Below are 26,235 nucleotides of genomic sequence, written 5' to 3'. Positions count from 1 at the left end.
CGGACCGACGGACCGACGCAGGGGCGCGGTCTAGCGGCGACGCGCGTGAAAGCCACACGTTTTATCCAGACCCGCGGCCGCCACACCGCGGCCGCCACCCAGACCAGCCCTTCGTTAGCGGAAAGAAACACAATCTCGAGAGCGCACCACCCCCAGGAAGGGTAAGTGCCGTTTTGTAAACTTTCGTTTGAACCGTGTTTACACTAGGTGTGCTGGAAAACGAGTTTCTCACTATGAGTAGGGGTTTGAAAACGGCTGGCTCTCACTGCTTTCTCTAATTGCTTTTCTGGCAACGAAGCCTCTAAGAATAAATCTGCATTCAAATATTCCTAGTGAGTGCAGGGCCGCCGCAACCTGACTAATCAGGGTTAGCTTGAGGTCTGATTCATTTTAAGACAAAAGGTGTCAGAAAGAAAAAATGCCACCGAGAACAAAAAAACACAATTTCCGTTCCATCCCACAGGGCTAGTCAAATCTTACCCTCCTGCCTGACTTGAAAAAAAAAAAAATGTTTATTTTCAGCAGGGAGGCAGCAAAGCCCACGGACCTCGCCCCTCCCCCGCTGAAGCACAACCTGCTGCGCTCACACCGGGGCGCTGCAGCTCCTACCACGGCGAGGACAACCGTCCCGCCCTGGGTGGGGCCTGACAGCTGAGTGCGGAACCACGATTTGTGTGGCCGCCTCCACACACCAGCTACACACAGGCTCTGGGCGGCAGCCAGTCCTAAATGTAACTTCTCTCTCACCCATCCATCCCATCCCTCTGTATCTGAGCTCCCAGACACGCCCTGAGGACGCAAGGAACTCTGGCCCCTACCCGCACCTGCTCTGTGACTTTGGCAGGCTCCTGCTTACCCTGGCCCTCGTTTTCTCTCTGAAAACTGGCGCTACTGCTACATCTTGGAGGGGATTAATATGTGGACATGCTCTGATCACTGTCCCACAGATGTCACCTCTTCTCAAAACTCCCACCACCCTTTGGCAGGACGACCTTTCAGACCATGTACCGGTCACAATGGCGAGCTCCTGTGAGCAAGCCTTACTGCTCATTTCCCAACCTCCCTGCTACTGCTCCCCAACCGGGGAAATGCGACAATAGCCAAAGTCACCCTCCCTTCTCTGCGTTTCTACCGCATTGTTTACGGCTCTAAAATGGGAGTCCGTGCTCGAGGCCTACTTCAGTCATTCGCATGCAGACAGGTTTGCCTTCCCATTGGATCTGAGCCCAGTGAAGACAGGGCGGGCTTACTCATCTACTGCCCCTCATGGTTCCCAGCATGATGCTAGAATCTGCAAGTCACAAATCTCAATAATCATTCTTTGAAACGGAATAGAACCCAGCATCTGCAACCACGTCCTGTAATCGCGCCAGCAAGCCTGACCTGACAGACTGTGTCTGCTGACCTTCTACCACGAGACAGGTATATTCACACTCTTGTCTAGTCATAATAAGAATCCTAGACCCAGCTGCCGTGGAGGCAGTTCCAACTCACAGCGACCCCGTGTGTGTCAGAATAGAAGTGCGTTCCATGGGGTTTTCAATGGCTGATTTTTGGAAAGTAGATAGCCAGGCTTTTATTCCAAGGTATTTCTGGGTGGACTGGAACCTCCAACCTTTCAGTTAGCTGTCAAGCGCATTAGTCATTTGTACCACCTGGGGCTCCAGGAAGAATCTCAGGAAGTAGTCTATCACTGCCTCCGTTTTATAGATGAAATGGGTTAGACAAATTTAACTATTGGGGTACACAGGAAGTATACAAGCTGGGATTTGAAACCAAGTCTGCTGGATTCTGAGGGATCAACATCTTCGACAGTAATGGAGACCAAGACTGCCCACCAGCACAGGGACCCACGGATGCTCTATGGCCAGAGCTGGGGGGCGGATGGTAAGGGATGGGGGTCAGTATCCTCTTAAAAATCTGTAGCCACAGGGTCCTCCACTCACAGGTTTGGGTTCTGAGTTTCTACCTATAGGACTCTCAGGTAACTCCCCATCAGAGAAATCTCACAAACAAAAAAAGGGCATCTCATCAAGGGCTTAAGCCGTTTCTTTAAGCTAAATGGTGTGCACACAGGTGTTGCTTGTGTTAGTCTTTATATCTTTTTCTTGTCTGAAAATCAAGACCCTCTTCTGATTTAAAAAAAAAAAGACAGACAAAAGCCCCTAGCAAATAGAAGAAACTTCTTCAACCCTTAGAGGGTATCTACCAAAACCCTACTGAAAACATCATTCCCACTAAGCCGACAACAATGCTTGCTGTCGCCACCTCAACAGAGGTCTAAGCAGGGCAGTAAGAAACAAGAATAAATGACAGTGCTAGCTATGAAGACAGAAAACTGCCATACGCAGTGACAAGAGCACCTCTCCAGAAATAAAATGGAACCCACAGACACAGAAATAAAAAGAGTGCAACAAAGCTGCTGAAAGACAAAAACGAAAAACAAAACCCACTGCATCCCTCTATGGAAGCAAATACTAATTAGAAAAGTTAGGTTTCCAAAGATACCATTTACAAACATGCAAAACTGTAAGGTATAAAAGAGGGATAAGTATAAACTGTACTTGAAAGGAATTTCAATTAATTAGTCTCGCTCAGAAAGCACCCCACTGTCTGGCCTTGTGTTAATATCCCTTCTCAATCCAGACGCCGGCAGCACACTACTGATAGGTCAGAAACCCGAGGGTTTTTTTTTTAATATTGTGTTTTCAGTGAAAGTTTACACAGAAAATTAAGTTTCCATTTGACAATTTCTATACAAATTGTTCAGTGACATTAGTTACATTTTTCACAACGTGTCAACATTCTCTCATTGTATTCAGATGGCTCTGTTTCCAGGGCTCTAGTTTCCCTGCCCCCTTATCTTCTCATTTTTGCTTCAGAGTTAACTGTTGACTTTCTGGCTTCATACAGATTTTTAAAAATAATATTTGATTGTATTCTACGTGAAAGTTTACACAGCAAACTAGGTTCCCCTTTAACAAATTTTATACAAGCTGTTCCCTGCCACTGGTTATGGTTTTTACAATTCTTCAGCGTTCTCTTTATATCCATTCTGCTTGCTCTGTTTCCATTGATCTAGCCTCCCTTCCTCTCCTGGCCTCCTCACCTTTGCGTCTGGGTAATATTGACTGTTTGGTTCAGAGTTAGCTACTCACAGGTGATTCATACAAATGGGTTTTGTTTGTGTGTGTGCTTTAGATGGAAGTTTACAACTCAAGTTAATTTCTCATGCAAAAATGTAAACACTTATTGTTTTGTGACATTGGTTGCAATCCCCACAATGTGACAGCACTCTCCCTTTCTGCCCTGGTTCCCTGTGTTCATTTGACCAGTTCCTGTCCCTTCCTGCCTTCTCATCCTGCTTTTGGACAGGAGCTGCCCATTGGGTCTCGTATACCTGATTGAACTAAGAAGCACATTCCTCACATGTATTATTTTTTTTGTTTTATAGTCCTGTCTAATCTTTGTGTCAAGAGTGGCCTTTGGGAATGATTTCAGTTTCTGGGTTAACAGTACTTCTGGAGACCACAGTTTTGGGCATTCCTCCAGTCTCTTGTCAGACCATTAAGTCTGGTCTTCTTGTGTGAATTTGAGTTCCGTTTTACGTTTTTCTCCTGCTCTGTCCAGGACTCTGCTGTGTTCCCTGTCAGGGCGGTCACTGGTGGTAGCCGGGCACCACCTACTTCTTCTGTTATCACATTGGTAGAGTCTCTGGTTCATGTGGTCCTTTAGTCCTTTGGACTAATATTTTCCTTTTGTCTTTGGTTTTCCTCATTCTCCTTTGCTCCAAGTGGGATGGGACCAATTGATGCATCTTAGACAGCCACTTGCAAGCTTTTAAGACCGCAGATGCCACTCCCCAAAGTGGGATGTAGAACATTTTCTTAATCAACTTTTTTATGCCAGTTGACCTAGATGTCCCCCGAAATCATGGTTTCCGGGCCCCAGGTCCAGCTACTCTGTCTGTTAAAGTGTTTGGATGTGTCCTGGAAACCTCTTAGCTTTTGCTTTGGTCCAGTTGTGCTGACTTCCTCTGTAATGTGTGCTGTCCTTCCCTTCACCAAACTTGATCCTTGTCTACTAATACAGATGGTTTAATGCAAGGGTCTTACTATCCAAAAAGTGTTTAGAGAAAAAAAAAAAAAACAGGCTTTGTGTGGTTATTTCCTATTAGAATTCTATGAAAAGGAGCACTGTGTAACTCTTAGTAACATCTGCTTGATAGCTAAGTCTATTCCACAGTAACACCTTCCAGTTATTGGAAATCTACGTGCCAGGCACCTAGACAGGCACCTTAGATTGTCTGTGATATGTAGAACACCTCTGCAAGGTAGGTGTTATTCACCATTTTGCAGAAGATTAAGCTGAGACTGAGAATGGTTAAGCGACTTGCCCGAGGACTTGAACTTGCAGGAGTTCAAATCGAGTTTGTACTCATCCCATGATGCCAGCTGCTTCTTCCAAAAGAACCCACATCAGGATGGATGCGTCCAATATCTGCTGGTTTAGAACAAGTCAGGATGGATGCGTCCAGCGTGTGCTAGTTTAGAACAAGTCAGGATGGATGCGTCCAGCGTGTGCTAGTCTGGAACAAGTCAGGATGGACACGTACAGCGTGTTAGTCTGGAACACGTCAAGATGGACGTGTCCTACGTGTGCACGTCTGGAACAAGTCAGGATGGACGCGTCCAGCGTGTGCTAGTCTGGAACAAGTCAAGATGGACGCGTCCAGCGTGTGCTAGTCTGGAACAAGTCAGGATGGACGCGTCCAGCGTGTGCTAGTCTGGAACAAGTCAGGATGGACGCGTCCAGCGTGTGCTAGTCTGGAACAAGTCAGGATGGACGCGTCCAGCGTGTGCTAGTCTGGAACAAGTCAGGATGGACGCGTCCAGCGTGTGCTAGTCTGGAACAAGTCAGGATGGACGCGTCCAGCGTGTGCTAGTCTGGAAAAAGTCAGGATGGACGCGTCCAGCGTGTGCTAGTCTGGAACAAGTCAGGATGGACGTGTTCAATGCGGTGCTGGTTTGGAGGGGGAATGTGTTCACTAGTTACTGTAACCTGGGTTGACGTGTAATGAAAGCACTAAGGCAGGATCAGTCTTTCCCACACATTGTCACAAAAGAAAAGCTGGCATTTGATAACCATCTTGAGCACCACAGGCAATTAAGACTGCTTCTTAACCAGAATTAGTCCTTGCATTTGGGCCTAATCAAGTTTTCTGGAAGGACAACACTGTGGTATTATCAAAACGGCCCCAATTTCTATGATACTCCCCCACTGGGGAGGGGGGTTCTATGTATTCCTTCCTTCGAACCCTGGCAGGCTTGTTACTGCTCTGACCAAAAAAAAACTGTTGCTGTCGAGTTGATTCCAACTCATAGCAACCCTACAGGACACAGTAGAGCTGCTCCTTAGGGTTTCCAAGGAGCAGCTGGTGGATTTGAACTGCTGACCTTTTGGTTAGCAGCTGAGCTCTTAACCACTAATAAAGTAGGGTAGAAACTAAGTTATGAGACTTCCAAGGCTGAGTCATGAAGGCCAGGCAAATTCCAACTCGATCTCTAGAAATGTTTGCTCTCCAGACACCTCCTCTGGGAGCCCGGCTGCCACGTTGTAAGAGGAACCCGCCATCATCCCAGATGAGTCCAGCCTTCAAGCCATCCCTGCGGGGGGCCAGACATGTGAATGAAGAACTTCCAGGTGGTTGCAGCCCTAAACCATTCACCTCACCCCCAGGCGAGGTACCACAGAGCAGGGATTAACCACCCCCAAGGCGCCCTTCCCACAAAACCAATGAGCGTAACAACAGCGTGGAGTGGTTCTTTGAATAGCAAAGGATAACCGGAACAAATGCTTTTTTTTTTTTTTTTTAGTGCCATGCCAACCTAATCGTGACCACTCAAGGCATGCTTCCTACAAGGAACCTGGTGGCACAATGGTTACGAGCTTGGCTGCTTGGCTTGGGGCCGAAAGGTTGGCGTTTTGAACCCACCCAGTGACTCTGTGGGAGAAAGACCTGGTGATCTGTTTCCATAAAAATTACAGCCGAGAAAACAGTCCTACGAATGGGAATCAACTCGATGGCACCCAACAACATGTTCCCTACACAAGGACCTCCGATTTAGTATAAAATTTTTAGCCATCCCGCTGTTACTTGGCCCTGTTAGGACAGATAGGGTCATCTGGGTGCACTGTAAAGGAAGTACACGTGGAGTTGAGGATGGTCTATGGGAAGTCGCCGTCAGCCAGGTTCCCGTTCGAGGAGATGGCAGAAACGATCGCAGATTTTTAAGGTTTAGTCTTAGGCTTCCAACAGCACAGAGAGCCAGCCACTCAGGGGGGTCCCCCGTACAAACAACTGAACGCTGTGTGAAACATCATTTTCGGTGCATTGCCGGGATCATGGGAAGGGACATCTCCAAGGACAGAAAGAAAACAAAAACAAAAAGTCGGTGAGCTCAGAGAATGCGAGCTTCCCCGGGGGCAAGACTGACGCAGGGCTGCCTGGGTCTGAGCCTGAGCATCCTGTGTGATGGAAACACAGTTTCCTGCCAGGCCATCCCTGCTGATGCCATGGTCACACCTCCTACTAGCTTCCCTGTGCACAGCCTCCTCCCCAGGCCTCCAGCACACCTGCCCTGGCCCCCCTCTGGGCTGCTACAATGAACACATTATGTAAAGCAATCAGAGTAAGATGTTCTAAACAAGCACCATGGAGGGAAAACGTAAACCTCTTGTTTATATCTTGTGTGTGTGTGTGAGAGAGAGAGAATGAGAGAGAGAGGGGTGTGTGTGTGTGTGTGTGAGAGAGAGAGAGAGAGAGAAACATGCTTTCTTATTACACATCAAAATATTCCCACCCTGGAAATCTACAGCATCAGCCCTGCAAGGCTGTCATTGTAAAAGGGAAAAGATTACCTCTCCTCCATGATATATTTAGAAATTCGGCATTTCGACTCAGCAGATTTGTAGTTATAAAAATTCTCCCACATTGACTTTAAGTTGCAGTAACTATATATTGTGAAAAAGAAATTTTGTTTTGATGTTAATAAAACAGTGAATAGTAGCTATATATTATAGCTATATAAAAACAGCACTGAATAGTAAGCTATATATTAGGTCCCTGGGAGGCGGAAACAGTTTATGATTGGCTGCTAACCTAAAGGTTGGCAGGTTCAAACCCACCCAGCAGCAAAGGCCTGGCGATCAGTTTCCATAAAGATTGCTGTTAGGTGCCGTCAAGTCAGTTCCGACTCGTAGGAACTCTGTACAAGACAAGGAGACACTGCCCAGTCCTGCACCATCCTCACAATCCTTGAGCCCATTGTTGCAGTCACTGTGTCAATCCATCTTGTTGAGGGTCTTCCTCTTTTTCGCTGACCCTCTACTTTACCAAGCATGATCTCCTTCTCCAGGGACTGATCCCTCCTGATCACACGTCCAAAGCATGTGAGACAAAGTTTTGCCATCCTCACTTCTAAGGAGCACTCTGGCTGTACTTCTTCTAAGACAGATTTGTTCATTCTTCTGGCAGTCCATGGTATATTCAATATTCTTCGCCAACACCATTAATTCAAAGGCGTCAATTCTTCCATCTTCCTTATTCATTGTCCCCCTTTTGCAGCTGTTATTGATTGAATTGTATCCCCAGAAAATATGTGTTGTAAAACGTCTATGCCTGCAGTTATAATCCCATTTGGGAATGGGTGGTCTCTGTTATGTTAATGAGACATGATTAGTATAGGGTGTGTTTTGAGTCAATTTCTTTTGAGATATAAAAGAGGTTAAACAAGCAATCGAAGGAGAGGAGGCAGAGGAAGAGAGATGCCAAGCCACAGGAAAATCACCCAGCTGAAGCTCAAAGAGAAAGGACCTTCCTCCAGAGTTGACAGAGAGAGAAAGCCCTTCCCTAGGCTGGCACCCTGAATCTGGACTTCTAGCCTTCCTACACTGTGAGAAAATAAATTTCTGTTTGTTAAAGCCACCCATTCGTGGTTATTTCTGTTACAGCAGCATTAGATAACTAAAACACATGCATATGAGGTGATTCAAAATACCAATGGCTTGAGTCAGACACACCTTAGTTCTCAGAGTGACATCTTTGCTTTTAATACTTTAAAGAAGTCTTTTGCAGCATGTTTGTCCAAGGCAATAATACGTTGTTTGATTTCTTGACTGCTTCTTCCATGGGCACTGATTGTGGATCCAAGTAAGATGAAATCCTTGACAACTTCAATCTGTTCTCCATTTATCATGATGTGGCTTATTGGTCCGGTTGTCAGGATTTTTATTTTCTTTATGTTGAGGTGCAATCCATACTGAAGGCTGTGGTCTTTGATCTTCATTAGTAAGTGCTTCAAGTCCTCTTCACTTTCACAAAGGAAGGTTGTGTTATCTGCATAATACCGGTTGTTAATGAGTCTTCTCCCAATCCTGATGCCCCGTTCTTCTTCATATAGTCCAGCGTCTCGGATTATTTGTTCAGCATACAGACTGAATAAGTATGGCGAAAGGATACAACCCTGACGCACACCTTTCCTGAATTTAAACCACGCCGTATCCCCTCGTTCTGTTCGAAAGAATGACTCTTGGTCTATGTACAGGTTCCACATGAGCACAATGAAGCGTTCTGGAATTCCTATTCTTTGCGATGTTATCTATAATTTGTTGTTATCCACACAGTGGAACGCCTTTGCATAGTCAATAAAACACAGGTTAACATCTTTCTGGTATTCTCTGCTTTCAGCCGGGATCCATCTGACATCAGCAATGATATCCCTTGTTCCTTGTCTTCTTCTGAATCCGGCTTGAATTTCTGGCAGTGCCCTGTAGATGTACTGCTGCAACCATTTTTGAATGATCTTCAGCAAAATTTTACTTGCATGTGACACTAATGATATTCTACAGGCAAAAAAGTTGAATGATACGGGAAGCATCAAAAGAAGACAGAAGGAGTACACAAAGTCTCTCTTCCAAAAGGAACTGGTCAACGTTCAACCACTTCAGGAGGTAGCATATGATTGAGAACCGATAGTACTGAAGAAAGAAATCCGAGCTGCACTGAAGGCACTGGTGAAAAACAAGGCTCCAGAAATTGACAGAATACCAATTCAGATGTTTCAACAAATGGACGCAGCACTGGAACTGCTCACCCATCTATTTATGCCAAGAAATTTGGAAAACAGCTACCTGGCCATTCAAGTGGAAGAGATCCATATCCGTGCCCATTCCAAAGAAAGGTGATCCAACAAAATGTGGAAATTATCCAACAATATCCATAAAGATTACAGCCAAGGAAACCCAATGAAGCAGTTCTACTCTGTGACATATGGGATCGCTATGAGTCGAAATATGTCAACGGCAACAGGTTTGTTTGTTTTAAATATACTGCAAAAAGAAATACTGTTTTAATGCTAAAGCAGAGCATATAATGAATAAGCAAACTATATATTGTGATGCTGTTACAAACAAAGAAACCCAGAATGTTCTTTACACCGAGAGCACCTCGGAAAACTTAAGTAAAATAAGCCTTTGCTTTGTTATAATTAAGAAGTAAAATTTCCCTCCACGTTGCAGCCAGGCTTCTGCAGCCAACACCTGTGGCTTGATCCAGTTCAGCTGAGTGCAAATTCTACTTTAATTCCTGTCACTTGGAGTGAATGCAACTCCCCAAGGGGATACTTAAAAGCAAATTTACCAAATGGCAGAAATAGGAAAATTCCCCCAATTTGTACAACTAGATATTTGAAATGTCAATTCTAAATACTGGCATCCTGTAGAGGTACCATTTTTTTTCTAGTCAGAATAATTAATTAAGGGTAAATTGTTGAAAACCTAGCAGATAAATCCCCAGGACTGTTTGGCTTCTCTAATCAATTCCTTCCCAACAAGAGACAAGCTCACGATTTAAAATAAATAGGAATGTGTCTGCTTTCCTCAGGAACTGGAGGAAAAATGAATGATACCTACACATATCTCGGACTATGGACCATGGGAGATAGGGTGCTGGCTGCCAGCTTTTAAATCCTGTAACCATGGAATTTTCCCATCCAAGCCAGGCTCCAGCCACCGGCTAGACCATTAGTTAGCATACGTAAGACCGTAAGAATGGCTCAGAGGAGGCGGCAGCGTCAGACCTTGTCTCATTTCCTGAGGGGGCAGGGAGGACAACTGTGAGCAACAACAGCCAGAGGCCAGTCCCTCTGAGGCGCAGGTCAGACACCTCCAGCCTCCAGCCTTTTTACCAATTCTGACACCAGCCGTCCCTCCCCCCGCTCCTTTGCTGGGTTCAATAATTAGCTGCAATGGCCACACAGAACTCGGAGACAAAACTCATGATTATGGGGTTTATTAGAGAAGCAACAGGTTACAATTCAGGACCAGAAATGACTCAGGATACAGTTCTTTGATCAGGATAGCCTCTACTCAGCCGTGCCCTCAAGGAGGCCTCTCTCTGGCCCAGGTCCCTCAGCCCAGTCTCTGCACAGCTTAGGCAAGTGTTAACAACCTCTTCAGTTCCGCCAGTAAGTGCCCAGGTAAGCCCGTAAGCCTCAGCCTGAAGGCACTTGTGGGTCGGCACACCCACTGTAGCTGTCTTCCTCTGTGGACCGGGAAGCCCACCACACCATCTGGCACTGGTCTCTTGGTTCTGCTGCTGCCAGTTCTTGCCGTCTCTGATATTACAGCTCTGTCTCCTGGGTCTAGAAGGTTCTCAGTGCAGGGATCCCCGGTCCAAATAAAACACTTCACTGTTAGCTCCTTTTGATAGTAGTGGATCCTCCCGCCCATCTATTCCCTTCTCTCTCCTTTTATCTCTTGTAAGATAAAGGGTATGACTCAAGTATGTGACTTGAATAAGGGTGGTAAGGGTAGTGACTAGGGTTAGGGTGATGACTTGAGTCACATCCTATAGTAAGATGATGACTCAAGATACATTTCACCCTAATCCTGCCTCATTAACATTAACAGACAACTCACTCCCAAGTGGGACCATAACCGCAGGCATAGAGGCTAGGATTACAACACATCACAAAATGGAGGACAATTACATCAGATCACAGAATGGAAGATGACTACATCATTGCATAGCTTACATCACTACATAACTGCCAAACCATTGAAAATCATGGTCTAGGCAAGTTGACAGATAACCTTATCCATAACCAGTTTCCATATACCTTATTTGCATAGTCCCACCCAATCATTGTGTGGGAGTCACAAAGACTATAGCTATAGCTAGAAGGGCCATATTATGTAATCCACTGCACTGCAGAGACCTAAGATGGGGGCAGTGGTGGTTCAGTGGTGGAGTTTTCACCTTCCATACAGGAGACCAGGGTTTGATTCCCAACCAGTTCACCTCGTGTGCAGCCACCACCTGTTCTTCCGTGGGGGCTTGCGTGTTGCTGTGATGCTGGACAGGTTTCAGTGGAGCTTCCAGACTGTGAAGGACTAGGAAGAAAGCCTGGTGATCTACTTCTGAAAACCAGCCAGTGAGAACCCCGTGGGGATCGCAATGGTCCGATCTGTCATCAATCATAAGGATGGCGCAGAGTCGGGCTGGGTTTGGTTCCGTTGTGCATGGGGTCTCCAAGAGTTGGGGGCTGACTTGACAGAAGGTAACAACTACAACAAAACTAAGTGTGGTTCCTAACAGTGCCTGTGGAAACCTTCAAACCCTCCTGAGTCTGCGTTCGCCCATCCCCGCTGGCACTGCAGCTTTTCAAAACGTTTCAAACTGCCACCCTGCTCAAGGTGTCTCCCCTTCCACCGCCCTTCCTCACACCCAGGACGGAGGAGACCCACCTCACCTCCTGCGCTAGAAAGACCAAATGAAACATGGGCAAGGTGGGGGCTTTCCCATTAACCCACCCATGCTCACACATCATACTTGTGTGTGCACAGCTGTCCCTGCAGTTCTCTCGGTTCCATGAAAAGAATGGGCCTCCTTCAAAGGAAGGTTCTTCCCACGCCCTTCTGCTCGGGACTCCAGCCCCTCTCGCTTCCTCGGGGAACTCAGTCCCTGTGATACTCTTTCTGCGGAATGCTCAGTGTCCTCCCCTCTCTGGCCCTGTTACCTCATTAGCACACACACGATTGTGTATGTGGGATTGCTCAGGCCAGGGAACTTGGAGCAGAGCTAGGACTCAGGCAGGGATTTCTCCCCTCCTGAATGCAGAGAATACACAGCTGACACTATTGTGAGGTCCCTCAGCGGGGGGCCCACATCCCCCCAAGGCCGCACAAGCCAGTAGGGATGGGCACCCGTGCATTTTTCAGGGAAGGGTCTGCAGCTTTCCCCGTGGCTCGAGAGCCCCTCTGAGCAAGAGCTGCTGTTGTTAGCTGCCGTGGACCTCACGTATAACAGAAGAAAACGTTTGCCTGGCCCCACACTACCTTCATGATCTGAGCAAGAGTAACAAGTGTTAAGTCAATAGCAGCCCTGGTGGTGCAGTGGTTAAGTGCTCAGTTGCTAACTGAAAAGTTGACAGTATGAACCCACCAGCTGCTCTGTGGAAGAAAGACGTGGCAGTCTGCTTCCGTCAAGATTTACAGCCTTTGAAGCCCTGAGGGGCAGTTCTGCTCTGTCCCACAGGGTCACTATGAGTCAGAATCGACTTGACGGCAGCAGGAGGATCCTGGGAGCCATGTGTGAGGGGCTCGGCCTACTGGCCAGGTCTGCCTTTATCCCCAGCGGTTTCCTCCTGACTACAGGTCTGAGCAGGGAAATAAGGAAATCATGACTGAGGATGTTAACGGTAATCTTGCCAGGGGAAGGCTGCAGACCTGCTCGAAGGCTTCGGAAGTAACCCACCGGCAAAGTGAGAACGGGAGGTTTACTGGCTGTCCTGCGGGAAACATCTCAGGGCTTGAGGCGTCAATTAACGCCTGTAACACTGAGTAAAGTGTCAGGAATGACTTTCCTCCACTCTGCCTGGTGTTCTCTGCCTTCACGCCTACCAAATGGGACCGTTATTATAAACAAATTATGCATAATATATTGTTTTTATATTACTGTAAATCAGTCTTGCTCAGAGTAAATAATTCACAACTCAGGTATTAAAAAACAAGGTAAGATTCTTCCATAATTACACTACACAGAGAAATAACATTGAAGCGTATCCTTCTAAAACAGCGACTACGCTTTAATTTGCCTGAAGAAATCAAGTTGATTTAGACCCCTAGGAGGGCCGAGTGAGACACCGCAGGCCACAGTCTCCCATCCGGGTAGGGCTGAGTGCAGGAACCTGTAGCTGCCACCGCCTGCCCTCCCTCCCCCCTAAAGCAAAGACCAATGCTGGTGTTCTCCTAAAGCGAGCGCTTTCAGCACAACATGAAGGAGCAGCCAAGCAATCCTAAGAATCTATCCCCTGATAACATCACACGCTTTTGTAATCCTGCTGAGGTGTGAAGGCACACAAAATTATGAATTTTTAAAAGAAAATAATATTTAATCAACATATTTTCTCAGCACTGAGCGTCTTGGTGCCAGCATGGCTTTGGGGAGCCCTGAGCCTTCACTGGGGAACATTCCGGGTGAATGATCGGCACCAAGAGACACCTCAGGTTTTCTCTAGCCACAACGGACAACGCTGTAGCGGTAATCTGGGGCTCTGTGAGCTGTATCTAAGAAAATGAAGCTGCTCCTGTTTTTGAAATATTCGTGTTATACAGGATAGAGGTAACCAAAGCGAACACGGATTTTTAGGCTTCTCTGTCTGCTTTATTAATTCAGCACCTTTATTCTTCCACAGCCTCACCCTCTGGGAGTGCCCAGCCCCTGTGCTGTGGCCACGCACCAGGCACACTCACACTGAGGAAGCAACACACAGAGCGGCCACGTAAACCAAACATCAAAACCAACCGACCAGTTGTCCAGTCGACTCCGACCCATGGCGACCCCGTGAGTGGCAGAGCAGAACTGTGCTCCATAGGGTTTTCACTGGCTGATTTTTCAGAAGTAGATCGTCAGGCCCTTCTTCCGAGGCACCTCAGGGTATACTCGAACCTCCAACCTTTCCGTTAGCAGGTGAGCGTGTAACCATCTGCACCACCCAGGGACTTCTTAGTAGTAGTACACTGGTGTGAGGGCAGGTGAGCACAGAGAGCCGCGGAGGGAGGAAGCCCAGAGTCACTGGGTGAAATTGTACCCGAGCGTCATGCTCCAGGGGTGAGGGTTTCTGCTATAAATAGTTGGCAACCTTTGAGACTTTCCAAGTGGGCGAGTGTGACAACGTTCTTAAACTCGACCAGAGCAGGGCTGACTCGGTGCCCCCCCCCCCCCGCCGCCATCACCTCCAACCCCGCCGCCTCCTGCTCTGCCCTCCCACCTCGGCTCCTCCACTAAGGTGGCCAAGGCCCTCTTTCTGGAATGTTCCATCTCCAGGCAGCCATCCCTAACTGCTCTATCGGCAGGCACCGCGCACCAAATGCACTTCACGTTTTACTTTCTCTGCTCATCCACCTCCTCCCTCCAGACTGCAAGCTCCCTGGGGCAGGTGTGACATGTTGCTCACTGCCATTTCTGCAGCACCTGGACCCGGGCCAGCATCGAGCAGATGCTCAATACATCGGATGAGTGCAGTAAAGAATGAGTGAGTAAGTGAATGAATGAATGAATGAGGGCAGAGAGGACACGGGGATAGGGCACTGCACTAACCCTGCACAGGGCAAGAGTTCTCTGCCCCGTCTCAGGGCAGGGCTGTGGGAAGACAGTGCCACACTTCACTAGCAACCGTCCAACCGTGGACTGCCTGCAGACTGGGAATCAGCTAGAACACCCCCTCTATGTGGGCGGAGCAGGTCAGAGCCTACTAGGAAAGCACGTGGAAACCACTCCACAAATGCAGCCTGTGTTGGGGCTCCCCTAGCACACTCCCTAACATACCCTGAGGGGAAGCAGGGGGTACACTTTACACTTTGTGTTTAAGTACAGTGGAAACGGGGAACAAGCCAGATGAGTGGGCGGGCGGAGGTGTTTGTCTTTTTCTATACTTCACAAAAATGCTTAAAAGTGCGTTGCGGATGTGAGCAGGGAGTGGAAGACACAGACCACTAACCTCTCTTAGGAGTTCCTGAGTGGTGCAAAAGGTTAACACACTTGGCTGCTGACAGAAAGGTTGGAGGTTCAAGTCCACCCAGAGGTGCCTTGGTAGAAAGGCGTGGTGACCTACGTCTGAAGAATCCGCCATTGAAAACCTTAAGGAGCACAGTTCTACTATGATACACGTCTGGTTGCCTTGAGTTGGGGTCCACTCGGAGGCACTGGGTTTTTTTTCATGGTTTTCTTGAGGAAAAGCGCGCATTCGATTGCTGAGCTGCGACCTGAACTATCCCCTTTTCTGCGGAAGGACAGAGTTGGGTATCTACAGAAATTTTCTCAAAACCAAACCAAGGGTGTTAATTGAAAAAAACCGGTAGCATTTGTTTTGTTGATAAAATTCATGCCTTAATCGTGGAAAACTCACAACGCCCACCATGAGCTGAAAGTTACCCAATACACGAAGACCCTTGTGATAAGACCAATGGTGGTGCTAATGAATGTGACGCTCTGATGTTGCATAATGAAATCTGTCAGTGTTTGCAAGATCTGCGTAATGCAGTAAACCAGAATTTTTCAAATGGCTGATGCATGATGCTACAGCATCACGCGTGGGTAAAAATCCATTCAAACTACCACTGAGGGTGGTTTCACATTCTACATTGCAACTAGCTTTTCAGAAGCTATTACTTGTTGAGTTTTGGTGTATTATCAAAGAATATCCATCCTGGTCTGAAATGGCTACTAAAATAATCCTCCCTTGCAACTGTGTATCTGTGTGAGGTCAGATTTGTTTTCTTATACTGCAACCAAAACAACATATCCCAGCAGAGTGACCGCAGACGCCAAACATTGAAGAGATTTACGAACTGTCAGATAGTGTCACTCTTCTCATTATGTTTTTAGTTTTAGAAAAACATTTATTTTTCATAAAAAACAGTATGTTCATATGAGTTTGTTATTTCCATTTTTATATTAATGTTTAGTGCAGTAAATGTTGATAGGTATAACCCATATAAACAAAAGCTCTTTGGGGCTCTCGATAAATTTAAGAACATAAAGAGGTCCTAACACAAAAAATGCTCAAGAACATGTTGTGGGCGTGGATTGCCACCAAAGAGTGTCTTCTTCAAGCCCGGCCTCAGGTTTTTCCAGGAGTAAGGATAATACCAAGGAGTCCAGGTGGCACGACGGTTAAGTGCTCGATTGCTAATTGAAGGGTTGGTAGTTTGAACCCACATAGAGGTTCCATGGGAGAAAAGACCTAGCAATCTGCTTCTGTAAAGGTTACAGCCAAGAAAACCCTATGGGGCAGTTCTACTCTGTCACGTGGGGTCGCGATGAGTCAGAATCAGTTCCGTGGCACTCAGCAACAACAAGGTTAACATCAGCAGACGTCAGTGTTACAGTAAGGACTAATTATCAAACCACTGCAGAGATTCCTGATCTCGTTTCCAGCAGACTGGAACAGCGACAACACAGATTAGCTGACAGAGCACTAATTTTATCTGACCCAACCGAGGCAACGAAGCTCTCTGACCACTGTCCTGGCGCTGATTTGAGCAAACCAGACGAAAGCTTTAGGCAATCAAAACCAGGAAACAAGATGTACTCACCTCCGATGGCTGGCTGTTATGGATTGTATTGTGTTTCCTCAAAATGTGTATCAACTTGGCTGGGCCATGATTTCTGGTGTGTGTCTGTCCGCCATCTTGTCATCCGCTGTGATCATCCTACGTGTTGTAAATCCTACCTCCGTGATGCTAACGAGGCAGTTTGTTAAGGAGGCAGGACTCAATCTACAGGATTAGGTTGTATCTGGAATCAGTCTCTTTTAAAATATGAAAGAGAGAAGGAAAAAGAAAGGAGAAGGACCTCCAACCACAAAGAAAGACGCACTGGGAGCAGAGTGCATCCTTTGGACCCAGGGTCCCTATGCTGAGAAACTCCTAAACCAGGGCAAGATTGATGACAAGGACCTTCCTCCAGAGCTGACAGAGAGAGAAAGCCTCCCCCTGGAGCTAGCGCCCTAAATGTGGACTTCTAGCCTCCTAGACTGCAAGAGAATAAACTTCTGTTTGTTAAGGCCATCCACTTGTGGTATTTGTCACAGCAGCACTAGATGACTAAGTCAGAATTCTAAGACACTGGCATACTATTGACGGAGAAAGGGAGAAGAAGGAAAAGGAATACAGTCATCCCTCGGATTGGTTTCGGGACCCCCGCAGATACCAAAGTCCGCGGATGTGTACGTCCCTCATGTAAAATGGCATAGTATATGCAGTCCTCCGCACATAAATCATCTCTAGATGACTTACAATACCTGATACAACGTAACTGCTATGCAAATGGCAGAACAAAGGGTGCCCACACCACCAGCAGCCAACGAACCAGAGCCAGGGAGACACCGAGGACCTGTGAGATGTGGGGAAGCTACAGCAGGGCGTGTTACACACCACTGCATTTGAGTACATTCGGCGTAGTGCTCGGAGCACCGCGGAGTCAAGCGTGGCTTTTTAGAACTCTTGTTCCCCCCCCGCCCCCCCCCCCGCCCAGAACTTTCGATCCGCGGTTGGTTGGATCTCAAGACGTGGAATCTGTGGGTACGGCGGGCCGACTGCACTGTACTGGACAGTCCACACACTCCAGGAAACTGCCATGCAAACAAGGTGCAAAGACACACACAGAAACAGCAACAGAACAGAGTTAATCGTTAGTGAATGTGGAAGTACTCTAGGTCAGTTCCAAGTAACTGAAATGATCCACGATAGGACTGAAAGTTTTTAATTAACTTACAAATGTCTTTGGATTAACCCAGTTATCATCCTCCACATATAAACAAGCCTGCAATGAGAGGAAGGTGGGTACCCGTGGTCCACATAAGCATGGCGCTTTAATTTAGAATCTTACAGTGTAGGGGCCGGTGCACATTTCCTGGACTGTTTTTTTGGGAGGTTCGGCAAAATCATCCCGTGTCAGCTCCAAGTTCATCCAGTTACTTCAACTTAAACGACTATTTATCAAGTGCTCAACTCAAAGTCGGCAAACATCATTCACTTCAAAATACATAAAATTTCACCAGGGAAAAGAGCTGAGCAAACAGGTGCTCTGCCGCTTTGAGTGAGCAAACAGCTGTCTCTACCTGGCTGCTAAGCTGAGGATTTAAGGGCCAATAACCGCTCGTTTCCAGTCTCGGAATCCTTATCGTATGACCCCAGAAAGATCCAAAGGAAATCATCCTCTGAAGACGCGGTGCCCTCGCCACTTCTGGAAATACCACAGTTTGCTTTTTTCCCCCCTCTTTTTCCCCTTTAAGTTGAACTTCAAAACAAAACAACCTGTCACTGAATTTAAGCCCCACCACTGCCAGGCTCTACGGAGTCCTGGTGGCTTAAATGGTCAAGCACTTGCCGCTAACTGAAAGGGTGCCAGTCTGAACCACCAGCTGCTCTGTGGAAGAAAGACCTGGCAATCTCCCCCCCCCCCGCAAAGATTACAGCCTAGGAAACCCTGTGGGGCAGTTCACCTCTGCCGCGTGGGGTCCCTCTGAGTTGGAAAAGACTTGAGGGCACCTAACCACCGACATGACCATGTAATGGGGCAACAGTGATGCCCTTTGATTTTACAGCCTAAGGGGTGAAGGTCAGTGTACAAACCAAGGTGGCACCACAGAGCAGAGGGTGACTGGGCACCCCAAACAACAATGGCATGTCCACCTTCAACCTTGGTTCCATGGCCCCTTCCCAGATTGCAGCCCTTTTTATCCTGATGTAAAAGAGAAAAAATGACATAGGAACTCAGGAGCGGGCTTTTAAAAAACCCTTTCATCCTGCAGCGCGACAGGCTCCTCTTTACATATGGCCTTTCTGGCTCTGGGTTTGTAGTTCTGCCAAGATGATGTGCTACGCCACAATCTTGCAAAAGGACTGGTTAGTCTACTATGCAAATAAGGTATATAAAATCCTTGCAGGGATTGGACAGTTTATTATGCAAATAAGATCATAAAACTCTTGTGGGGATTGGTCAGTTACTTTGCAAATTAAGCAACTATGGTCTACCAAAGGGACTGGTCAGTTTTCCCATCCTGCTAGGCTTGTAAAGGCTAGTCCCACTGAGGGGGACCTCACTACCATCTAGAAGAAAAACCTGGAGCAGAGTGTGTCCTTTGGACCTGGGGTCCCTGTGCTGTGAACCCCCTAGACTTAGGAGAGAGAGAGCTGTAACACTGGAGACGGCGGGAACAGCAGCACAAGCAGCTGCGGTGTGAGACAGTGGGAACCAGGAGACCTGGGTAAGATAGCTTGTGTGGTTCCTGACCCTTGGAGTGAGAGAACTGAGCACCCTGGGGCAGGAGGCTTCTTGGCGGGGTGGAGTGCCTCTGAGCACTTGCCTGCGGACAAAGAGCTGTACCACTTGCTTGAGCAGGGCAGAAGCTGGGCGGAGTAGGGAGGAGGGGGCGGCGGCAGGGAGTGAGCATAGCCCACGGGTGAGTACATCACTCATTCTATAACCCAGTCTGTCACCGGGCTTCATAAAAGCATATGAAAGTGACATCAGTTTGTAAGAGGAGCGGCTCAAGAAAATTCAAAAATTCCCCAAAAGTGTTATGAGTTTTGTAGTAGTAACACCCCCCCCAACCCCCGGAAATACACCCAGAAAGTCACAGCCTAAAACAGGCTAGAAATGCAGTGTTAAACTTTTAAAAATATTAAAAAAACAAAACTCAAGTCAGTACCATTTATTCAAGATAGCATTAAAAACACTGCTGAACTGATTACTGTTTTTTAAAATAAACATGGTCTTTGAACCGGTTCTTTCCAGTTCAGTCATGGCCAAGGAAGCAAAACTGGAATAGACCCGAATTATTAAAAATTGAGTGAAACAGAACAGGAAAAATTACAAATTAAAGCCCTGCTGGAAACCTAATCACCCTCTTAGAAAACAAGGGCAGCGTAAGCGTTGCATAGCAACCAAATCTCAGGCCCTTCAGGTTTTGAGCAAAGTGGGAAACAGCACGTCCTGGCTCAAAGATGGCGGCCCAGCACACCGCTCTGAATGTGCGTCACTCTCCCCAGTTCTGCCAGTGATCCAACCTCACACATCAGGCTCCTGAAAGAGTCACTATGTCGCCTCTGAGCCTACTTTCCAGGGCTTTGACCTGTAATTTTCCCTGTTCTCAGCACCCAAATTGTAAAAATTCGGGTCTGTTCTGGTGTTGCTTTGTCTGCCATGACTGAACCAGTTTGAAGTCCTGAAAGAAACACTGGAAAAGCCAACCCCACTGAGTTCCCAGTCAATTTTTTTTAATTGTGCTTTAGGCAAAAGTTTACAGTGCAAATTAGCTTCTCATTAAACAATACACAGATTGTATTGTGACACTGGTTGCCAACACGGCAACGTGTCAACACTCTCCCCTTCTCCACCTCGAGTTCCCTGTTTCCATTTGTCCGGGTTTCCTGTCCCTTCCTGCTTTCTCGTCTTTGCCTCAGTCAATTTTTTCCCTTTGATTCCTTAACAAAGTGTGCTCTATCTCAAAGCGTCCTCTTTACAGGCCCTGCACCCGTGCACAACAAAGCAATGACAACCACTCTCCTCGTGTGGACGCTGCCCTGGGTTCACTGCCCTGTCCTGACCCGGCCTGTGGCTTTGGCAGCCGACAGGCTTATCCCTGGAGTCACCCTAGATCCTGGAGGTAGCTGCCCTGGTTCAAATTGGGGACCCGGCCCTCACTGCTTTGTGACCTGAGCTGCTCTGTGCCCCAGTCTCCTCACTTCTAAAATGAGGACAAGGACAGTACCCGCTGCCCAAGGTCATTGTGACAAGCCAGTTAACCCAGACACAGCACCTACAGTGCGAGTCCCTGGGTGCTGCAAATGGTCGACACACTGGACTGGCAGCCCAAAGGTTGGAAGTTCAAGCCCACCCAGAAGCGCTTCCAAAGAAAAGCCTGGCAATCTACTTCTGAGAAATCAGCCGCTGAAAACCCTGTGGAGGACGGCTCTGCTCTGACGCACGTGGGGTCACTCAGCTCGATGGCGACTGGTCTGGATGGATCCGCAGTAAACAGGACGTCCACGCTGGCTGTTACGTTGCTCAAGTCAGGAGACCGTATCTGTTTGGCACTCCCTGACTCCCGAGCAGTCTTCGCTTTGTAGCTGAAACCATTTCCCGAGCCTCCGTCACCTGTACAGCTTCTGATCATACACAAACCCACAAAGCACTGCCACTCACCACCTTCTGTGTGTTTGTAAATCGGGCAATTATCCTGCCAACGGCACTGTCTTCTAATTTTTAAGGCTAAAGGTATTAATTGGACAAGCACGAGCACTCAGAAGATGCCGCTTTTAAAATAAAATGAACGACGATGTAACAATGTGGTTGGCAGCAGCAGTCATTCCTAGGGCTTCAGGATTCCGGTTCTGATGGCCCAGAAGCAGCCAACAGGCACCTGCCACTACCTGCCCAGGCTTGCTTTCATCTTCCAGATCCCAAAGGGGCCTCGAGACAGCCGGTCTCGTCCACACCAGCCGCAGCGGAATTCTGCACACACACACCCCACAGCTTTCACGACACTAAAAATCACCCTCTGAAGCGTGGCCGCCTCATTAACACAGAGCCAGGGAATCCCAATGGAGTGAGGCTGCGATAGTACCTACCCTACGACGAGGTTTTAGGGGCAGGATAAAAGGGTACCGCATCGGGTGAGTGACAGGAGCTGCCCTGAGCTACGACATGTTATTAGGGGATAAATACAGGTTTGATGAATTTTTACCACACAGCGTTTTTCTGAAACAACTGGACAAATCCTACATTTTGTTTCAAGCTCTGCACGCTTTCCCACACAGTGAGATTTCCCCTGTGCTCACGGATCCCCTGGCTGGTGTCTGTTTTGAATTAAAACGCACCACTGAGTTAGGCACTGATGTGGCTGCTTTGTCTCTTCTGGGATTTTGTTTAGAAAACAGTTTCGACAGAGTCCTTCCCAGCAGACAACCTGGACTGAATTCTGAATTCCAGCAAAGTCACTGAGAAGAACAGGGATATCTGTTCCCATTCAAAGAAAGGTGTTTGATGAAAAACACACGCCTGCATCATGCATCTACGTGAACTTGGCTGGAATCTCGGGGTGGGGGTGGGGGGATGTCTGGCTCGAGTGTGCAAGTCTACAGAAAGGCAGTCCAGCCTCAGTGAGCGAGCGTCCTTGGAAGCTGATGGAAAACCCCGTGGACTGACGGGCGTCCTGTCACGTAGGCATGCTCAGGGGTCAGTTTGGGGGTGATGTAGGGTTTGCACTGAGTGATCCGCAAACTTGCCCGGACACCACCTGTAAGCAAGTCATGCGTGGCTTCTCTGCCCCAGGAACCCCACAGCCTCCTCAGCCCCCAGCTGGTCTGCTCGTCCCAGTCAACACATGTAAAAATTAAGCTCTAAGCGTAATTCTCAAATTCCTGCATGAACGGTACACACATTCCTCACGGGAGCGGTGAGCCTCTCCACCCTCCGAGACACTTGCATGCTGGGCGCCCGGCAGACTTCCCATCTACTGACTCTTTTTACCTTCACGATGATACTTTGTTATTTGGCTATTATATAATTAATACAACCAAACATGACCACCGACAGCATATAATCACAATGAATAGTTACAATCACTCATTTGTTACAAGTGACTACAGAAAAGTCCTCTGACGACGTGACGAGACCACAGCCAGCAGCTCACTGGAGTGCTCTGCGGGTGGAACGCACCAGCCGCTCCGCAGGAGGACATGGCTGTCTGCTTCCGTAAAGATTACAGCCTTGGAAACCCTATGGGACAGTTGTACTATATCCTAGAGGGTCGCTACAAGTTGGAATCGATTTGACAGCAACTGGTTATATAGATGGTTTCAGGAGTCCCTCGTGGCGCAAACAGTTAAGTGGTCAATTACTGGCTGAGAGATTGGCAGTTCAAACCCACCCAGAGGCGTCTGGGAAGAAAGGCCTGGAGATTGCTTCCGAACAGACACGGCCTTGAACACCCTATGGAGCCATACACATGGGGTCGCTATGAGTCGGAATTGACAGATGGTTTCTAGGTGAGATATGCACGTTGTGAAACTACCAAAGAAAGCAACAAAAAGCAAAGACAGAGTAAGCTACTGCAGCTGCTTCCCCACTTCATTAAATAAAGTCACCATCCATGTCTACTTATAAGCAACGTGTAGCTCAGCAAATGGTCCTCGAGGGCAGCCATCCCCTCTGGTCAGCTACCATGTTACATGTTACAATGCTGGGCCTGGTCACCCAACCAGGGCTAGAGACTCCTGGAGGGCAGGAACCAAACACAGGCCAAACTCTTCACGGCTGCCGGCCCACTGGGCCCACCGCGTCTGTGGTGACACCCACTTGGCAGGTCAGTGTTAGTCACGGCTGGGCCAGGCACTCTCCTGTCCTCAATATGCGTGTCCACTCTGGATCTCATCCATGCCTACAGCTTCAGCTTCCAGTCATACCAGGAAACCCACTTATAAGTGTCCAACTCTCTCCTCCGCACAGCTCCAGACCCATACATTCCAACCACTCACGAGCCGTCTCTACTGGGATGTTTCCAAGGCATCGCGTGACAGCCACCCTGGAGGTTTCTGGCAAAAACAGAACAAAAATCAACCCTCTAACTGGCCAAATCTGTACAGCTAACTAAGAATTCACAGGACATGCCAGAACAGGGGAACACGTTAAGCATCACCGCCGAGATGAGATCAGCAGCTTTGTCGGTGAATTCTACGAGGAAAAAAAAGAATAACCATCAGGAATCTACAGATTAAGAGGCAGAGCAGCCAACTACAACGTGTAAACTTTATTTTGATCCTGATTCAAAACAAAATTGTGGCATTTGAGACCACTGGAAATTTGAACATGTTGGATACATGATGATATTGAGAAATTCTTGCTTATTTTAGGCCTGATAATGATATTGTGGTCATGTTTTTAAAGACAGTGCTTATCTTTTTAGAGATAAATTTAAAATACTCACAAACATATAAAAAGACCAACAAACCTGCAGGAAAGCTGTGAGTGGAAACTAGCACTACCAGACGTTAAAGCACTGCGACAATAATGAAAACAGGGTGGTACTGTGCAGGAGCAGACAAACTGTCCCGTAGAAAAGACCAGAAGCGCAGGAATGGATACGTGGAAATTTAGTATATGATAAAAGTGGCAGCTCAAATCACCAGGGCAGAGGTGGGCTTTTTAATAAATGGTACAGGGAAAATGGGCAGCCACTTAGGAAAACCACACCTCTCACCAAATCCAAAAATAGATTCCAAATGGATTGGGGATTTGATTGTAATAGATGAAACCATACAAGTACTAGAAAAAAACATGAAGGAATTCCTCTTTAACCCAGAGTAGGGAAAAGCTTTCTAACTATGACTGAAAAGCCAGAGGCAATAAAAGACTGATAAATTTGACTACATAAAAATAAAAAAAAATTTTTTTTACATGGCTAAACACACCATAAACAAAGTCAAAGACAAGTGAAAGCTGGGAGAAAATTTCTGCAACAGACACCACAGATAAAGGCTAAAAATCTCTAATATATACGGGGCTCTTAAAAACTGAGGAATAAAAAATGAAAGACCGGATTTAAAAAATGGAGAAAAACACATAAACAGACAACGCACACGCACACAAATGCATCTAAAACCAGCCGTTAGCCACATGAACACCATCCGACCGCACTCGTAACTGGAACAATGCAGGTGGAGACAACACTGACATGTTGTCATCATGTTCCCATCAGGCTGGCGAAAATTCTCAAGTATGACGAGACTGCTGGCAAGGTGTGAGGGGGCAGGCCCACAGGTGGGAATGCAAACTGGAGCGACCCAGGGATTGGCAAAAAGCACACATGCTCACCTTTGTCCCAGCCTTCCTGCCTACAGGAGTCTAGCCTGAAGATGCAGCTCAACAAATATGAAAATACAAATGCACAGTGCTATTTATTGCTACATTGTTTGTAACTGCAAAATACTGCGGGGGGGGGGAGGCCTAAATGCCCATACATGGGAGAGAGGCTGAAAATACTACGATAGACACGCACACAATGGAGGGCCGGGTCACTACAGAAAGAGGAAAGCCATCAGACAAATTCCGATAGAGGTGCAGCCTACAAAATACCTGGCCAGGGCTCCTCAAAACTGGCGGGGCATCAAAACCAAGAAAAGGCTGGGCAACTGTCAGAGCCAGAGAAGCCTAAGGAGACGTGGCAACTAAGTGCAGCATGGCATCCTGGGTGGGGTCCTGGGACAGAAAAAGGGCATTGGGTTTAAAAAAAAAAAAAACTACAGAAATCTGAAAGAACTATGGACTTTAGTGAATAACAATGTAGCAATATTTGCTCATTAACTGTAATCACAGACAAAGGGCTGGAATTCCCGGAGTGTGAAGATATACCATACTACAATAACACCTGTGAAAGCCAGAACCTGGGGGAGCCGGAAACCTGTCAGAGAGGAAAAATTCAAATATTTTCCACTAAAACAAGTGACAGAAAAGTGGTGACTGCACCCTGTCAAAGGTGAAAAACCTGCAAGACCCAGAAAAACAAAGGCCAAGTTCCAGCTCTCACAGGTTGCACCATCTAAGGTAGGATGTTAATGATGAGAAACTACTATGGGGTGAGGGGGATGTATGAACTCAATTTTTAAAATCTAAACCTGCTCTAAAAAAATGAAGTTGACTTAAAAAATGAGGAAAAATCACTTGGAACTGATATGGGGTGATTTTCAGGAAATGCTATTAAGTGAAAAAAGCAAAGCACAAAAGAATATAGTAGACTGCCTTCCCTTCCTCAAAGAAAGAGGAAGATACAAGAAAGTATACAAGCATCTGCTCAGCTGTGCAAAAGACATACAGAAAAAATGGACTAAAAGCTAATGATATTGGCTCCTATGGGATGGAGGTGGGGTAAGGTGGGGTGGGGGCAGGTGAGGGGAGAGACAGGAGGTGAGAACCGGGTAGGAGGGATGAGAGGAGCTAGCCTTCCCAAAGTAGACTTTTCTTACCTAGCTCCGAATCTTAGAACCATGGCAATGTCTCACGTAAATAATTAAAAAGCTAAATAATTAAAATCAACCAGGACTGGGGGAGGGGACCCAAAGCAGAATACAAACAGTAAGAGACCAAACGGTAAGAGACGAACCCACCAG

At 47.2% G+C, this 26,235-nt stretch overlaps 1 protein-coding gene and 1 long non-coding RNA gene across 2 annotated transcripts in view; one reads left to right on the top strand and one right to left on the bottom strand.

Annotated features, from left to right (window-relative positions):
* The window catches only part of AGO2 (argonaute RISC catalytic component 2), a 98,177-nt gene that overhangs the window by 59,717 nt on the left and 12,225 nt on the right, over window positions 1-26,235 (bottom strand). The gene's annotated exons all lie outside the window — the stretch shown is intronic.
* LOC126059076 (uncharacterized) lies at window positions 73-15,992 on the top strand. The gene is made up of 3 exons (XR_007513356.1): window positions 73-161; window positions 8,750-9,370; window positions 13,758-15,992. It is a non-coding gene; the product is annotated as an uncharacterized LOC126059076 (long non-coding RNA).

The sequence above is a fragment of the Elephas maximus genome, chromosome 15 (genome assembly GCF_024166365.1).
Source record: "Elephas maximus indicus isolate mEleMax1 chromosome 15, mEleMax1 primary haplotype, whole genome shotgun sequence".
NCBI lineage: Eukaryota > Metazoa > Chordata > Mammalia > Proboscidea > Elephantidae > Elephas > Elephas maximus.
This window is presented reverse-complemented; position numbering and strand designations above follow the sequence as displayed.